The 19299-nt window shown below is 35.2% G+C and overlaps 2 protein-coding genes across 3 annotated transcripts in view; one reads left to right on the top strand and one right to left on the bottom strand.

Moving 5' to 3' along the window:
- Positions 1–11417, bottom strand: part of LRRN3 (leucine rich repeat neuronal 3) — a 34244-nt gene extending 22827 nt beyond the window's left edge. Inside the window, exon 1 of the mRNA XM_027658217.1 lies at positions 10817–11417. The gene's annotated coding sequence lies outside the window, so the exon portion shown is untranslated. The remainder of the gene's footprint in view (positions 1–10816) is intronic.
- Positions 1–19299, top strand: part of IMMP2L (inner mitochondrial membrane peptidase subunit 2) — a 414095-nt gene that overhangs the window by 187668 nt on the left and 207128 nt on the right. The window lies entirely within an intron of this gene.

The raw sequence follows: 19299 nt of genomic DNA, 5'->3' as shown, positions 1-19299 counted from the left end.
ACTCATTGCAGGATTATAACATGTAAAGTGTGAAACAGTTTATATATATTCACTACATGAAATAAAATACTGCTCTAAGAGGTGAAAGCCAAAATTTAATGCTTAATATGAAGTGGTTACTATGCTTATTCTGATTCATGATTACTATTTTCAAAACTGTATATAAAACTGTAGTATATTCAGTACCAGATCTGCAGAAAACACTGAATACCTGGCTGAGCAGAAATACACAGATTACAAATTAAGATGGTAATGTTTCAGGGAATGGTTCTTCTCTCCTACTAGAAAACAGTTACTTTCTGTTATCTGAATAAATACAGTGTGTTGTTTTAAAATTTTTAAACAAGCTAGTAGGGCATTTAAACCATTTTTACTATCCTGCTAGAATGTAATCCAATTATCCTTCTCTTGGTAGGTAACAGCAAAACAAATATTGCCTCGTGACCAAATGGAGTTTTATTTCCTTTAGCAGTCTAGCAGACTGTCTGCCTTTTCAGAATTTTCAACTCCATACAACTAGCTCAAACACAGACTGAACAGTGCCCTTCACCTCCAGTAACATCTGATGCAGTCATACCAAGACATCTGAGCAGGCTCTGATGACAGTGGTGCTGTAGATCTTTACCCAAGGCAATGGTGGCAAAGGGGCAAGCCTTTCTACTGAAAGGATCATAGCATCATGGGATAGTCAAATTGGAAGGGACTCAGGAACTCTCTAGTCCAACTTCCCACTCAAAGCAAAGTCTGTTATGTCAAACCAGCTCATGGAAGGTAAAAATCAAACTCAAGGGTTTTTACTATTTTGTATGCAGGACTTATTAATCTTCTCTTTTGACCATTCCAGAGATCATGGTGGATTCAATACTGTACTTTGACATGCCAGACAAAATTTATTTTAAGCAATGCTAATGAAAATTTACTTTTTATGGAATTGATAATTTCCTCAGCCATTAGTATTGATTACTTTTTATTGTTTCTATTAAAATATCTGCATTGCAATTAATGATGGACTAGATGACTTCCACCGAATTTATTCAGGCTTTTTGAAAGTTTGGCTAACCTCTACATGGATGATTAAATAGCAGTATAGTGGATTTATGTCACAACTTTTGTGTGCCTGCCAGTGAATAGTTGTAGATGGACAGTCTACAATCTCAACATAACTATTATCATTTCCCTGCCACATTTGTGTCAGGTATGTATGGTGTGTGTTTATATAAACTTTTAACCAATTTTTCTTCATTTTTTAATGTTTTCTTATGGATATTTGTTATTGCTATGGCTGACATAATGACATACCAACACAACATATTGTTTGAAGAACTGATATATAAACCAATTTTAAAACAAAGTAAAGATTGCATTTAATCCACATTCACCTAAGATAAATGGAGGGTTTTTTGTTTCTTTCTGTGAACTTGTGGTAAACCTCAGAGGCTGTCAGAACAATGATGAAGGATAACACTTGAAAAACAGAAAGTATTTCAGTATGAGAACAGAAGGCCAGGACCTCAAAATATGCCAACTCCAAGTATGTGGATCTATATCCTTTACTTGAACTGAAAAGGATGGGGATCCTAAATGTACGTAATAATTTGGACAATGTATGGGTAATTTACATTTCAGCATTTAAATTTTTGAAATTGTATGTAATTTTACTTATCTATTCTGGTTATAGATTACTGTCAAGTGATACCTGATGAAGACAATATTTAAATGACTAGTAAAGGAGCCTGTATCTACATTGCCTAGAGTAGCCTCTGAAGGCAGTAGGAGAACTGGCAATCATCAAATTTTACATGAAAACTTTATTTGAAGGAGGCTCTTTTATATAAGTACATAAATATAAATTGGCTTCCACTTTCGGAACTCCTAGCCGAACACATAGTTTCAAGAGAATGCATTCTGTTGTATCTAAATCAATACTTTTTCAATGAAATTACACATTAATTGGTGGACCTTATAAATAATGGAATACATTATAGAATAGCTTCTAAATGTAATAGGGAACAGGAGTAATAATAGATATAAAACTTAGAAATTATACCAAATCATAGCAACCTATAAGAATAAATACTAAAATTTCTGTCATAAAAATGGAGCAACAAATAATCTTAGCACTACTGTAATTAAGAATGAAAATGTCTTTAATATCCTTTAATGAAGACATTAAAGTTTGCCAATTTCTTTCAAAGAAAATTTTAAAAAAATTAGTAGGAAATATTTTATTTCTCTCCACGTCAAAGACATCTAGGCTAGTACCCTGAAAGCAGAGGTCAAAATATCCAAATTATGTTTTTTGGTTGGTTCATTTGGTTTTTGTTTGGTTTCTTGGTTTTTGTTTGTGGGGTTTTTTGTGTTTGTTTTTTGTTTTTGTTTTTGTTTTTGTTTTGTTTTTCCTTTTTTGTTTTGATTTTGGGGTTTGTTTGTTAGGGTTCGCCCCCGTATTTCCATGTTATTCCCCTGACAGCAATGATCAGGAACAGAACTCTTCAGACATACTGACTGCCTGCTAAATGGAGCATTTTTTAAGAATAGCAAAACTGTTGTTAGACATCTTTTTGATAGGCTGGAGAGAATGGATTTCTGCATCAAACATGAAGATCTGAGTGTCAGAGGATCACAGTATTTTGGTTTATTTTTCAAGAGCTGTAACATTAATGGACAAGAGAAAGGTATATGGGTCTAGACTAGAACTGGAGAAAATAGGACACAAAACATAAACTTTTTTGCAATAAATTTTCGATTTGTGAGTTCACTGTTATGACTAAAGTGTAAAAAGTCAAAGGTTTATAGTAAGCCTCTCCTCTGAATATTTGGGAGAATTAAGACAAATTTTTACTGCTGCTAATGACAGGAATACATCTTTGATGTCTAGGCTTTTTGGACAAAACTTTTTGCTTTCCTTATTCATTTATCAATAAACCCACAAAAGAGTAAATTTAGTTGGGATTTGTTTAATTATTGATTAGTTTTTCCTAAGTGGATTAATTATAGTAACTCTTAAGAGCAATATACACATAATCTATTTGCTCACATGTGATAAAATGGCAATGTAAACACTGTTGTCCTTCATGGAAAAATGTTTACTACAGACAAGTGAAATAGAAATAGGAGGAAAAAGTTACAGTGAGAACCATGTGTTTCCATTTTGAAAAACTGATTTAGAGACTATGAGTTATATTTCAAGGTAAGGTGCATATTAAATGTTGAAGATGCTTGCTTCTCGTCATCAAGGTTGATGACATGCTATTATTGATACTGAATATTACTCTTTCCTCATACAGATAAACCAGAATGCACTATAATTCCCAAATGGTTGGTATAATTCTGTTTAATTAAACTCTATTTGACCAGAAGTTGAAAACTAGGTTTGTTTCCAGTGTGCCTCAGACTGTAGTTCTTGAAAAACAACTTAGCCAACTTTTCTAGGCAATATGGACTGTGATTTTAAGTCTTTTGTAAGTGTCTAGGTAGATTTCCTATCATTGGAAATTCTGTTTTCAGAAAGTCTTGAATCTCCATTTAGATGCTGGACCGTAACATGTATAATAATTTGGATTATTCTTACCAAGGAAAAAAGTTGTCAAGGAGTTATTTTTGTCTTTTCTTTATGGCATGAGAGGAAATGAACCAGTACCATGAATTATGTGTTTCTAGATAGAAAAATGATGAAAATATCAAAAAGAAGAGAGAAAAAACATTTACAAATCCTTTCTGCTTCTGTTGACGTCAGTGTGAATTTGGCCATTTACCACAAATGGAAGTAAAATCACACTCAAAGGACTAACTGTGAAATGTTTCTGAATTGTTCAGAAATGTGGAAATATTAATGGTAATAGTTTAATTTATTTGTTTTCAGCTGATATTTGTCTTATAGTTACTTTTACATAGAAATTTGTTGAAACAAGGTAAAGTGGAAACAAACACAATTAGAAGGAATAAAAGATAACAATTTCAGTGAGGCTCCCACAATGGTTTTGGTCCAGTCTGGTTGAACATGTCAGAAATCACCAGCAATACACACTATCATGAGCTTTAGAGATACAAGAAAAGGCAATTTATGTTTTAAAATCTTTGGCAAAATTATAGATCTTGTGTGATTTGTACTTGATCAGATTTTATTTTATTTATATCTAAAAACTATTTTAATACACTTTTTTTTTTTTTTTTTGTAGTTAGCAGTAACAGAATGTGTTTTATAAAATGAAAGTGTACCAGCTATAGAATGAAAACTGGTTATTTGGTTTTTATTATTCTTTAGAGGCATGGAAACATCTATACTAGTGTGAACAGAAATGCATTGTCTCTCCTGACTACTACTGAAGTGGAGCAGTGATGAGGATGTGGTCCAAGTGTACTAGGACTTGTTCTGAACCATGGGTTCTTCATAGCAAGTTTAGGTTTAAACCCAAACTGTTTCACAGATAACCCTACTGAAATATAGAGGTAAATTATTTGCATTAAAATGACTCTGTGCACTAATATCCCAGGTGATTGCTTCCTATCGGAGTGAGTGTAGTGTTTGTGTAATGTGTGTCCCAATATGCAAATCATCAAGTGAAAAATATAGGAATAGTTCTGTGCAGTTCCTCAGATTGACTGGCTCTTCTTTCTGCCTGGGAAAGATAGAGTTCAGCAGTTTGGCTGGTGCTTTTGAAGGACAAAGTACTTTCTTTTCCTTATGTGTTTTTGGAGCTTAGAGTTTGGAGTCTAACCGTGGAGTAGCATGCTGAATATCCTTTTTGTCTCTTACTGCACAGTAAAAATGAAATGACTGAAAATATGTTTTTCTGGCACAATATTGATGCCTGGATAATCTATATCAAAGCAACATTCAGAAGAGTATGTCACCTAAATTATACATGCTGGATGAAATTGCTATTCAGACAAACATTTCTAGCCTAACAGGTCATTATATTTGCAATTGCCTCATTTTGTCTTCTCTTACCTCATAAGGATACCTCTATAAACTGGTATAATGATCATTAATCATTCCATTTCTCTCAAGTACTGTTGAGTTGTAGCCCTTTATTTGGGCTTACCAGCAACTAACCGGTCAAACAAATTAAAATGAAGTAAGTAGTTAAATTACTGTATTCTGAGAGTGTCACTGAAATAGTGGCTGTACAGTCTCAGCTGTCTTTTTTGAAAGTTAACATGGTGTATCTTGTGTAAGAAGACATATATCTTCAAAATGGTGTCACAGACTGAATATACCTAGGGTAATCTTTTAGTGTTATGCTTAGAGCATAACTAAGTAATTCTGTTTTGTTATAAAGTGATATTAAATAGGAGTTGTGGAGATAATGTCCCTCAAGCTACAGTGGTAATGAAGCACCACTTGACTGTAATTTTATTTTTCATACTGAAAGGCTTTTTTTATTTGTTTAGAATTTGATAACAGAAAATATTGTACTTCATAAATTGATTGTATTGTTTCAGAAACATCCTTTCGCAGTGCCGAGCGAGGAAGAATTTTTACAGCACTGCCTGATTTCTGTATGGGACACATAAAAGAGAGCATTTTAGTATTGTGCAGTGGGTTTGGAGCTGTTGTTACACAGAAAAGAGGCTTTTCTGGAAGGCTCAGCTCTCATATAAGCCTTGGCCGGGGTGGGTTCTCCTGCCTCTCTGCTCCTTCTGTGACACAGAACACGGAGATGGCTGATGTGGGGAGCTCAGCAGGTAATTTTGCACTTTGGTGGAAGCACTGCACTGCACTGTACTGCACTTTGGTGAATTAACTCACTGTTAAGTGTCATCTGCAGAAATTGCTGATGCTTCACATGATTTCTAGAGAAAGCTACTTACCAGAGGGAAGAAGAAGTTCATTGACTTGAGAGAACTTGGCAATAGAAATGAGCTTGGGGTGAAGAAACAAATGTCTCTCTAGTCTTTCTATTTACAGCTACTATGACACTTGCTAAAATCTTTGAGAAAAGTTTCTATTTTCACATAAAAACTATTCCTGACAGGATGAAAAATTTTATTAGGTCTTTAGGTACAGAATAAATCACATAAATATGATATAAATAGTGACTATATATCTCTGTTTTCAGCAGAGATGTGCTGCTATTCTAAAAGAGAAGACATTTGTGTTTATCCTTGTTCAGGGAACTAGTTCCATATTTTCACTTATTTAAACGCCTCTCAAATCAGGGATATATTTCTCATGCTGTCTCAAATAAGGATGACTTTTTTGTTTTAACACCATGATGACAAATGTAACCAATGTGGTTACCTTTAACCTCTCAAGACCACACTAGAAGAGCCCTAGTAATGTCTGACTATTGTGTTGCCTTTGTAAAGACTATTTGGAGAGTCATCTTCTCTCATCCAGGATGATGGTATAACAGAATACTATAGGATAGAATACTACAATGATTTTTAAAATGCCTCAATGCACAACTTTTGTCTTTGTTGTTTGTTCTATTATCCCATGTTTATTCTGGTTTATTATTCTGTAATTTATCCAGTAGATGATTTCTGAAATGGTCTAATCCCTAGACAGAGAATTGTATAAAAAATATTTTTTCTTTTTTTTTTCATACTGATATTTGGATTTCCCGTGATTTTTGGTACAGCTAAACTTAAGAATTTTACCTTTTTTATACCAAATGTTATAGAGACATCAAAGTATTTCCTGGCAGACTGGTTGCTATTTGCATAACAAGAAACCTCTAGTAATAGACTCTTGGGGTAATACTAATAATCAGTAGACATTTTAAAAAATATTCCCTGTAGCATTTCATCCAGCTTTACAGTGTTTACCTCTAAATACAGATGCTTATGCAGGAAGGAGAACTGCTAAATGATTTCTTTTGTGCCAATGTTGTCAAAAAGCATTTCCCAGTTTGACTGAGTCTGTGGGAGTTGAGAGCAGAAGAGAGGCAAAAATTCTTTTCTGCTCTAATACAGAGGTCAGTAGAGTTAAACTATCATTAAATTTTGGGTAGATATTTTAATGAATTCCAGAAATTCGACAACTGAGTAGAAATAATGGGAATAGAGATCTTATTTTCTTTGAATTAGAGTGTTGCTGCTTGTGGCCAAGATGAAAGAGGGAGAGCTGTATTGAGATAAATCTTTTGTTAAAAAGAAGTATTTCTAAATGAAGGATAATTGTTTCAAGGATATACTGTATAAATTTGTGTTTATAAAATTAATAGTTCCCTTCATTTCAGCATCTGCATTTGGTTTTGCTTTGCAGAAAACCAGTAACAGGTTTGGGAGTGCTAGGGGAGAGAACATGTCTGTAGCTTGTATTATGGTTAATTGATTATACAGCACTATCTTCCATGTATAAATAATAGGAAATCCTATTGGGAGAGGGTAATTGGATCAAGGAAATTTGTGAAAATAATTTGTATTTTGCCCTCATGGAAATGTTCTTTCTCACCAGGTGTCACATTCAGCTGCTCCACAAAGAAACCAAAGTGGAATTATGTTACTGACATCCATGTTGGATATAAACTTTTATCAGTTCAGGTCAGCTGAGGATATCAATTTATTGTGGAAACATTGATGAAATAATTTATAGATTTTATGTATAATACTGAAAGTCATACTGTTTGTTTAAATAAGTTCTTTATGAACTATGCCATTTCACAATAACAGCTTTTTACAGTTTGTGGACTAGTCAGTTGAATAAGTAAAAGGTACAGTAACTCCTTTTTACAGTTACATTACAGTTGTAATGAGAAGTATTGATTTTTCTCTCAATACTAATGTGTTTAATGACCTTTCTAATGACGTCTGTCAGTACTGTTTCTTCTCAAATTCTACTGGCATTTTCCTTTCAGTAAAGGATTTTAATTCCTTGTGGTGTTAGAATGAGAATTAATATTCTTTTAAAAGTAGCATGAAGGCTTGTAGAAGGCTTTTTCTGTTAAAAAAAATTTTTACAAGTTGTCTGAATTTTGATCTTCAGAAAAACTTTAGAAATTATCCATTCTTTGGTCTTCAGAAAATAGTTCCTTGAGGGCTACATGTGAAATTGGTTTTTCATTGTCAGTTTTTGCTACTTGATATTAATTAGAGTTTGTGGAATTTGACGTGGAAGAGTTTGTTAAGATAGTTTCTGACAATATCTCTCTCAAGAGTTTTGTTTTCCTTTAACTTTCAACGGTACTATCTGAAGAAAGGATATATCAATTAACTAAAATGCTGATGTACATATAGTGCAAAAAGGTTTCGTTTTTCTCTGTGGTGACTTTTCTTTCAGAAGTTAGATGGAGCTTGTCTTGAAAAACTCTTTGCTTTCTACCAGTTTTTTCTATTGTTTTGATGCTCTAAAACTTGGCTATTAAATACCATCCTATCTTTAGTTAGAGTAATTGTCGCTAAGCAGCAAAGCTCTTGGGTTGGTTGTAGAATAATTACTAATATAATAAAGGTTAGGGGTGAGAGTCAAAGCAAGTGGCTCCAACACTGCTAAATGGTTTGCTCTCACTTGCAAACACTTAATTTTGCTCCCTAGTGTAAAAGGACAAGTGATCACAAGTGATTTGCAGGACTTGAGTATTTTCATAAGCTGTTCAATCTTGATCAATTAGCAAAGATTATACACAATATTTTTGATCTTCAATACACGTTAGCAACATTGCCTAATTGATCTGGTATAATTGTGGTGCAAAAATGAAATACTCCCCCACTTCAGGATACTCCAAACAGGCATGCTCTGATGTCATGCTCAGAGCTGCCACCCTGAGAGGCAGGACTTTGGGGGTTACCATAACAACATCAGCCAGTCGTTGTCTGACACTACAACATTATTACAGGAGCTTTGAGGGAGTATTAACCAAAATACAGTCACCATACATTTTAAGAATGTCTTTGCTGTGTCCTGAGACACTGCATCTACAGCATATTTTCTCTGTACATGTATGATTGAAATGGCCACATTTTTCTGAAACTCTTTGGCATATCTATGTAATATTTTAAAGTAACACACTAGAGTATATGTGGCAAAACCCAATATGTATTAGTGTAAAATTACTCATATTTACTTATTTTTTACATTTAAAATGAGTAAGGACAAAGATTCAGAAAAGCTGAGCAGGTACCATGGTGTGTAGAAAAAGTTTCTTCTGTGTAGTCCTTTGCACATAGCGTGAAGAGATCAGAATCAGGTTTTCTCTATATATTGTATAGCACATTCTGTAAAAATGCAATCCAGGAGCTTGAAATTCTTGTTTTAACAACTAAAATGCACGTGTAACATGAATGAAACTGGGATACTTAATTAGGCCAGATATAGTGTTTCATATAAAATAAGCCAGCTTGCTTTAAACAGATTCCATAGACCAATCTGAAACAGAAGAACCAAGCTTGCCAATAGCAGGAGCTAATGCTTCCATACCTTTCATTTTGTACTCTGAAAAGAAAAGCTCTTCTTAAGCTCATTCATTTTCCAGAGGGAATGCTGAATGCTGTGGCACATTGTCAGAGCTGCTTTATTGTCACATTTACAAAGGTCACCTGAATTAATTGACTTCTTACCAAACATATTGTTAAGCTACCCGTCGCCCGACATTTTTGGAAAGGTGGCAGACTTAAAGCCAGTGGACTATCTGTTGATGGTTGTTTCACAATGTTAGTTTCTCAAAACACAGTAACTCTAAAATTACAAGCAAATAATTGCTTTGCTGCAAAGGAACAAATTCTTTATGATGTTTTCCAGACTGTACAAGAGTGAGGGGGCTGAGGGGAGAAAAAGAGGTGGGAGAAATACTCTATATACTGAGGTAGTTTTAGTACGGATATAGTGCTCTAAAAAACAAACAAAAGCACACAGGAAGATGCAGGCTGTATTTTTCCACTTTGAAGAATGCATTAGATAGCTAACCTGTCTTTTTTTATGGTGTAAGGTAATATATCTCTCTTTCACTGATGCATGAATCTCAGATCCATGCTGATGGACTTTACTGAATGTGTTTTTTATCTGAAGGGATACTAAGGTACTCTTATACTGCATGAAAGAAATGACATACTCATAAAAACATTAGGCAACAGTAGTGCTAGCATGAAATTTTATGTTGATTAAGTTGGCTAAATAGAAAATCATTGATTTTTCTTCTAGCCCCCTGTATTTGCTTCCTCCTCTATGCCCCTGTGTTTGGTTCTCTTTCTCAACAGCAGTGCTGGGCAAAAACTCCAGCTAGACATGTGAAAACAAAGACATGGAAAGCAAAGACAAATAATTCTCAGCCTTTCTATACTACACCAGGCAAAGCTTTTGTACTGATACATCTGAACAGTGTTCTTACGTGTAAATATACTTTAGAGGCACCCTGCTGAGATCCTGTTAATTACCAACGAAGATTAGAACTCTTCTGCTTAATGTGATCCTTTTTACCTTATGGTCTGTTCCAGCTGCATCAGTAATCAGACATTCACACTGTCCCTTCTGACTGGAAAGGGGATGTTTTCAAGCGAAGTCATTTGCCACAATCCTTAAGATGTAGCCTGGCAGAAATTCAATAACTGTTTGTGATATGCTCATTCAGCCTCGCTCCTCAGTGGTTTTTAGGTCCTGACATAAACAGCATTTCCCTTAATCCTAGCACTGAAGGAGGAGGCTGTCCTGTGTCTTGTTTTATTTATTTCAAGCTAATAAATGCACTAATCTGATACTACTGCAATTATATTTAGATTATCTCTGACATAGAAAGCAAATTGCATTTGCATTTCTGTTCAGAAATTAAAATGTGAAAATATGCTAATAAAGTAACTTTACAAAAAGAAGAAAGGAGAAAGAGTCCACAAGTTAAGATAAAAGTCAGGATGAAATTGAAAATAAAGAGAAACTTACCCTATAATAGGAATAGTTTCAGAGCTGGAGGAGTTCTTGCATCTCAGTAATTTGGAATCCTTAGTTCAGGTAGCCACATACTTGCATTAAAGCCAGAGTCTGAATAGATGTGCATACATGTATGTATGGGTGTGAATCGCTGTCTAGCGGTCTATATAATACAAAGATGTATCTATTGATATCCTACAAAATGAGAGACACTCTGTGCTGCCAGCTGAGATGCCTTGCCTTTGCCAGAGCGCTGTTGCTGCCTGGCTCTCTGAGGCTCCCAATCCAGTGGAAAGTGTGTGGGGGAAGAGAGATGCTCGCTAGCTGCTCTTATTTCTCCTTGTTTCCGTGGTGGTTAGTGGTGCATCGTTCAGCCGCTCGATTGTCACACTGACATGGTGCTGCCTGTCAGCGGTCATTAATAACTGAGCCCCTTCCCCTCCCCAGAGAGGAGCCGATGCTCCGCCGTGCCCAGATGCCGCGTAATACGCGCGGCTGCGCCAGCCGGGATGGCCGTGGGAAGCTGTCTGAGACGTGACACCGCTGCTTCGGGTACGGATACACGAAACCAGCCTGTGCACGCTTCCAGATATCTCTTCCGATTTGTGGGAGCTACAGGGCATGTTTGTACAGAACAGATTGGGAGGTCCAGATTCCCCCCCCCCCCCCCCTTTTTTTTTTTTCCCCCGTTTTTTTTCCTTTTTTTTTTTTTTTTTTTTTTTTTTTAAATGGTGTTATCTGTACTCAGAACAACTTATTAGAGATCACTGAAGTTCTGCAAAGGCTGCCGTAGTTCAGAAGACACTGTATGTTGAAACCACTCAGGAAAAATATGCTGTTCTTCACTGCCAGTTTTGGTGCTTTTTTTAAGCGTAAGACAGGAAAAGATTTTACAGACTACACCCTTTCAAAATTTTGTCAAATATTACATTTTGCTGCCTGTATTTATGAGTAGAAAGTAAGAGCAATAATACATCTTCCTGAGGAATAAAAATTCAGAACAAACTGAGAAAGGAGTTGGTTAAATAAAGTCAGTTACTTTCAGTCTTTGTCTACTTGAATCTCTCATTTATGGCCATCCAATTATATAAACAATAGGCGACACAGATTTGTTCTTCCCTTTCTTCCTTCTTTCTCTCTTTATGCCATGCTCTTTGGTGAAGAATTCATTTTTTCCCCATTTTCTGTGTCCATGAACACAGAGTATACAAACTATGAAGGTTTTAAAAGTTGTAAAATAATTTGTGATTACCATCATCCCTTCTTCCAAGTATACAAAACAATAAATGAGATAGATATTGTTAGGAAAAGGTTGAGACTTTTTTAATTATAAATACTATTTATATAAATGAAATTACTTTATAATAGAAGATGAACAATAATGAAGAACAAAGAATTGGTTATCAACAGGTCGAAAAAAAGAAAATGTTGGATCTCTTGTGTGAATTCAGTCCCACAGCCCTGACCGAGGCAGGGCACCCTCTAGTGGACTGAAGTGAGATGTGGTTCTCATTTCACACTCATCTACTTTGAAGAAAGGCTTACAGTTCTGTCTATTAATAATAAGAAAAATTTGTGAAGATTAGCAAATGGTGTAAATTAGAGTGCTTTTTGCAACAGCAATAGCAACAGAATTCTATTATAATATGGTTGCTATTTTATGAATACTACATTTCATCTCAATTTCACTTTGAGTCTGAGATCTTGGGACTGCATTGTTTTCAGTTTTATTCTGTAAGAAAATTATTTTACTCTTCATAAAAACACTTACTATGGAAAGTGAATTAAATTAATGCCAACTTCCTGAATAAATTTCAAGTTGTTATAACTGGTTAGAGTAAAACCACTCCTATTAGACTCACTGGTATTTACACTGTTTCTGTAATAAAGCAGCATTTTCCTTCTGCCAAAATTTTGAAATACTACATTTAAACTAAATACAGTGAACAAAGTTTTAATTTTTTTTAAAGATGTGTGCCATTCATTTTTCACTTATACAACTGAGTAGGACTGCCTGACAATTGAAATAATAGCATTTAAGTGACAGGTTTGTGCAAATATGTGAGCTACTCTAGATGAGGGTAAGTAGCCAAGTGGCCCTTTGATATTCTCCCATTCTCTTATTATGGGCATTCAATTTTTTTCTAATGTGAGTTAAAGATTTATAAGAAAAAATTGGAGCTAACCCACCTTTCAGGTCTTCTTGCCTTAGTTTGGGATAGGGAACCCCCCAAGTCAGAAACATGTCATGTCACTTTTCTGTAGCCTCAGGGCTCATTGGTGAAACCTTGTTTCTCCTTTGCTCCCACAAAATGGGGCCTCTGTTAGTATGTAATGTTCACCACCATGAGCTGCAAATACAACCCACTGTAAACTTCCCAAAGTGAACCTGTGATCTTTCCCTGCTGCACAACCTAATGTCCTGTGTTGGATGGGATAATGCTCAGGATGTGCTAAGTAAGCACAACCCAAAGCCAGAAAAGTAAGACTTCTTGCCATGCTAGCCCCCACAAGAAAAATGGTAATCCTTCATGATCTCAGCCATGTACTACCTATCCCGCCAAAAGCTATTAATCTGTGCTACGGGTGGGATAATGGTTGGAGTAAGAGAAAAGAAAATTTCCAAAATTTTAGGAAAAGTTGAAAATACAAAAATGTTCTGTTAAAGCCAAATAAATACCATTTCTCTTAGCCAGTGGAGAAACAGAATATCTGGGGGAAAGAGAATAGGTAGGGACTAGCATTGCCCTTACATGAAAGCTTTCTTGGGTTTTGCCCCTAACTGCCTCATGTACTCGCTGTCATTCATTCAAAATCTGGCTTTCTAATTAACGTGAGAATCATGCAAAAACATATTCAATGATTTGACATGTGAAATTAAGATCACAGAAGTGCTTCATTTTGGTTGATTGGTATGGACTGTGTAATTAGAGGGCTAGATAATTAAGTCAGCTAAAGTATACTTGCATGAAGAAAGTCAGTTCTTATGATAGACTATATACACAATTAAAGTGCCTCCTTGATAGGCATACATTTACATTTTAGTTAAAATGTTATTATATGATAATAAAGTTATGTTTCATACAAAAAAGTGAAATAATTGAATTTTGTAATTTAGGTAATGCAAAAGAGTAATTTTTTTTCCAAACTGTCTGCAGGATAAAAGTATCTATTCTAACCAATACAATTATGATTATTAAAGTTCATTAAGCTATTTTCCTGCTGATTTCACTATGGTGCTTGGTGGTTTAAAAATAGCAATGTAATCTATTTTATCAGAATCATATATATAGCTCAATAGGTTACAGGATATAAAAAAATTCAGACTGATAGAGAGATGGTGAAATTAATGTAGACTAACTCCAGCAATTTATTTAGCATGCATTTTATCTGATTACTGAGTGCATGTGAAATAAACTAATTAATTAGTTGTTTGTAATGGACAATAAACACTGCATAAAAACCTTAGTTATTAAAAAACTGTGGTTCTATGTTTGCATTTTTCTCAAAATTTGAAGAGGATTTCAAAACTTTTCCCCTTTTTTCTTTACATAGAAACGTAGAGCATCCTTGGGCCTTAATATCACAGAATACGCTGAGTTGGAAGGGACCCACAAGGATCATTGAGTCCAGCTCTTAGCCCTGCACATGACCATCCCCAAGAGTCACACCATGTGCCTGAGAGTATCATCCAAATGCTTCTTGAACTCTGACAGGCTTGATGCTGTGATCTGTAGGCTTGTTGTGGTTCTGGGTATTAATTGTGACCATTTCTAGTGTTTTTAGACTCTGAGACCACAGCTGCATTTAGAATGCAGCAAGTGTAATTAAGGACTGTAATAAATACTATGTAGTTAAAATAAAAAACCCACGACTATTTGATTTAAATTCTTAGATGACACACTTTATGTCAGAAATTGGCAATTAAAAAATTTAAGTGTGTATCCAGACAGATTATGCCCATGTGTAAAAGAAACAAAATTTTTTGAGTAGCTTTATCACTTATGACTACACGTGTCCCTATCCTGGTTTCTGAGGCACCATGCCTACAAGAAGGAGGGTTCAGTGGTGGCTTTTCTCACTTTCTTCTTGTATCCCTTAGAGTAAAAAAAGACATGAGCTGGTATTTGTTTGACAGATTAATTCTCACCAGTTCTGCAAAGCACACCCTTAGTGTATCTTCCATGTGGGATGTGAGGAGGTATTCCTTTCTGAGTGAAGGTCCAGGATTGCTCAGATTCAAAGAAACCTGCTTTTTGGTGTAATCAGTTAACGTATTAATTGACTTATTAATAATAGCCAATTATCATTGTGTGATTTGCCTGGAAGAGAGAAAAAAGAGCCATCACTTCATGTAACCCCATTCTGCCAGCATTTTCAGTGCAATGTCATCAATCTGACATTCTCATACACATTTTTATATATTATGGCCAGACTATTGACATTTTCCTATAAGGGTTATGCTTCAATACATACAAGGAGTAATTTTTATTAAATTGTATCCCTCCAAAATGGAATCATTTTTCAATGATGAGCAAAAGCGACATTTCTAGCTCTTTTTTTGTCTTTTTTGAAGATGAAAGGCTTGTTGCCAACAATGAATTCAAATTTCTACAGTTGTTCTTCATAATGGAAAGTGTTATGCTCAGATTATTTAACCTGCTACCAAGTTTCTTTTATCAGATCTAAGAGTTAGTGTTGATACAATAGCATAGTTTCCTAAAGCAGAGCAAAATAAATCTAAGCCATGAATCTGTAAAGAATGTCACATAAGGAAAACTTCACATCTACCCAAAGGCCCATTTACTTTATTAAGAGCTAGGTAGGTTCTAGGTGCCATATGAGTTAGCAAAATCTGGAACTGCATAGTAAAAAGAGCCTTATAGTACAGGCAAATTCAGTCATGTGTGATGGGGTTGATGAAAACAGTGGTGATGAGCTCATCTTGGTGATCAACGAGATTTTGCATAGTTCAGCAAATTTGCCTGTTCATTTAGCAACTGTGTTCTATAAAACAGAAAGTACGAGATCCCAGGCAAGAACTATATTCTCTTTCCTCATTATAGGTCCCAGAGCTATAGTCAGCCTTCCTCAGGAGTGACTTAAGGCCTGAAAAATCTTAACATGTTTTATACCTACTGAATCCAACACAGAGTGATATCTGAGTTCTTCTAATTTTCATCCTCGACCCTATTTTAATAGGCAATAATCCTTGCCATATCAGCATGTGCTGAAGGCTGGAAGTCTTCATATGAGTCACACATAGCAACCACAGCCTCCCTATGTCACATGGGACTCTTAATGAAGATGCAGGAGTGAAAAACAGCTAGAGAATGTTTATATGGAACGGGATTGGGTAGATGAAATATCTGTAAAGCAATTTTCAATCTCAGTTTATATATTTCATTTAAAAATTCATTTCATCTCAAGTTTATGTCTAGTGGTGACATCTCAGGTTTTGTAGTGTTTTTGTAGCAAGTAATTAAGTTATGACTTACTGGGATCTTCTCAGTAGTAGATCTTTAGGACTGAGATGCTCTTATTGATTTCTTAAGGATCTGCTCGTTATTCATGGGACCTAGAATGTGCATGGGATATGTCTGTTAGTGTCATGGCTCTTTGAGCTAATCTGTAATTAAGGTTGATGAAGAAAATAGTGGCAGTAATGATTTGAATATAAGGCCTAGAATTTTCATCCTGGCGGTGATTTGTTGTAATTCTTATGGGTGGTGATGAGTCTTGATCTTCCTGTCCTTATAGAGAGGATTTTTTCAATTTCTTTGCTCATATCTAGTTTCCTTTCTATGGAATATTAACTGATGTTTTACGTGAAACAGGTTTATCCTTTTTCTGTTGACATTGTGTGGTGTGGCAAATAGTACATGATCAGTGAGAGGGAACGTCCCTCTCAATTTTTTTTAAATTTAGCCACTTAATTTATCCCTGATAATGTTACACTTGTCGCAATATATGGCATATATATATGGCAAGTCTCCATGTGTTTCTCGGGGGCAGAACTTTGGACCTGAATTTCTCTCCTTTCTTGATGAAACTAAACAGACTATTTTTATTACATTTTATTGTGGTTTAGTATTAAAAGTGGGTGGACTACAATAGCAATTCTAGATTACATGCTTTTCATAACTATTTGCACAAGAGCTATATTGGCTATTTAGAAAACTTTAGAGTCACTAAGTTAAATATTAGAACTAAAATGTCATTCTGCTTTTAGTTACTTTTACTCTGAGGAGAAGCATCAGAGTTATTTTCCCATGCCACCAATAGCATGAATTTATCTTGGTGATGACAAGAAACAGCATGAATAAGTGCAGTGTGTGTTCAGAATATAGTTGCCTAATGATAATTTAAATCAAGTACACTAAACAATTGCACTGTAGTGGGTACCAAAATGAAGTTCTTAGTAGTTTAGTTGACAATTTTATTTTTTTCAAGTTGCAGATCTAGAAAATTGATTGAAATGCCACTGGAACATACAACATCCTTACTGATTAAAGTCCAAACAATGTAATTAAGAATGCAGTAAACATTTTCCTTCATCTGTCATTTGACTACCAAAAACCATGGGTGCACGTTACGTGTTTATCTTTAAATATAAAGCTATATTTACATCAGTAAGTTGGGGTAAAAACGATCATGTACATAATGACTTACTGGAGGAGGAGCTGATTCAGAGGCTTTCACATAGTCCCCATTACTAAGGAAACCACTTATTTTGTCTGTGCATGTTTTGAATAGTTGTCTCATTTGAAGTCTGGTGCTCAGACACTGAGGATTGCATTAAAGCACTGAGAAAGAGGCAAGGAAAACAAAAGAGGCATAAACCAATCTAAGGAGTAGAGAGTATTGCATTAAATGCTTATGAAAGTGTACATATCTGTATATATTTGAGAGATTTGTATATATATATATATATGTATGCATTTTTATTGTTTTGTTCCTACAAAAACCAACTTGAAAATATTAATAAGTAAAGCAGGGAAAGCAGATGTTGTTTTGTCCTGCATTTTGCATGCCTCTATTGTAAGGACTCTTGAGAAATCTGATGTACTATTTAGGTAGCAAGAAATATGAGTTCTGATTTTCATTCCCTGAAACGAAACAGGGTATTATATTCAAGTAGAAAGATGTCCCGATCCACTAGTAACGGCTAAAACAAGGCTGCAGGGATGGCTATGCATTCAACAGTTGATCAGACCTTTGCTTGGAAAGGGAGTCTGTTTTGGCAAAATTCCTTGATGAAGGTTAAGACATAACTGCATATACACACTCAGACATACTTATGTTATATTTGGGCCACCACATTTACCCCCCACGAATAGCACATAAATTCTGTGCTGACCAAACGCTTATATTAACAAACAATGATATGTATTGATATGCTCAGAAACAAAAGGTTGCCTTGGTACAGCCAGATAAATCTGGTTTGATGGGATATATTTTTAAAGTATAAGCATTTAAATAACTTGGAACTGATTTCAAAGTATTCCTCAAAGATCACAAATAAGCTCAAAGTGTCAGAGAAATGTAGAAATCTTACAGATTACCAGAGAACTGCAGGGAAATTAAGTTTGTGGCCAACAAATGTTCTTATCCAGCATGTCCAGTATATGAATTAGTTTATCAGTTTGTTTTTCTGTCAAACAGGATAGAAAGCTGAAGACAAAGGTGGAAATACCCATTTTTAAGGCCTACAAGGCAATGACTCTGTAGGGTCATGTGACAACAAAACCAGTACTGCAGAAAGTTAATTTTCCCTGTGTTTAGTGTGTGTTAATGTCAATTTATTTTTAAATTAATAGACTTAAGTCATCAGCCATTACCATCTGATATGTCTGATGAATAATTATTGTTGCATACTTCATGAGCCATTTTATGTGGAGGTCAATAAGCTAAGATGATCCCACGTTGGGGACAAGAAACTGGAATCCTTTATTGGACTCACAAGTTCATATTTAAAGGGTTTAGGGTCTACATATTCAACAGGGGCTTTGCATATTGATTGTATTACGACTAGGGGCTTTTACAGGGATGAAGTAGAAGGGGAAAACCCAGGTTAACAAATCTGAGGTCTTAACACATACATCATAGGGGAAAACCCATTTTATCTTGGGGGAATTACAAGGGGAAAAAAGGTATTTGGGTTTACAGAATGCACAAGATCCAGGGAACATAAAGGAAGAGGTAAAGCACAATAGGTCTTCAGCACAGGTTTGATGAGATCAGGGTGCAGACTCTCTGGCTTGGGCAGGACACTCCACACCGATGATATCTCATTTACTTTGCCCATGGCTTTTTGCAAAGACCACTCAAATCTCTCTCTGCATATATTATATTTTGAGATCCAACAATTTCGGGTGACAAAGTTTACTTTTAAAGCTAATATTCCTTAAAGGGACTTATATGTGTGCTTGTGTACACAATTAATGAACAGCCTGTCCCTATAGATTTTTTCTTTAACTTCTTGACTGTTAAAG

This window comes from Corapipo altera, unplaced genomic scaffold (assembly GCF_003945725.1).
Source record: "Corapipo altera isolate COAL_440 unplaced genomic scaffold, ASM394572v1 1, whole genome shotgun sequence".
Taxonomy (NCBI): domain Eukaryota; kingdom Metazoa; phylum Chordata; class Aves; order Passeriformes; family Pipridae; genus Corapipo; species Corapipo altera.
Note: the sequence above shows the minus strand (reverse complement) of the source record. Positions and strands in the feature narration are given on the sequence as shown.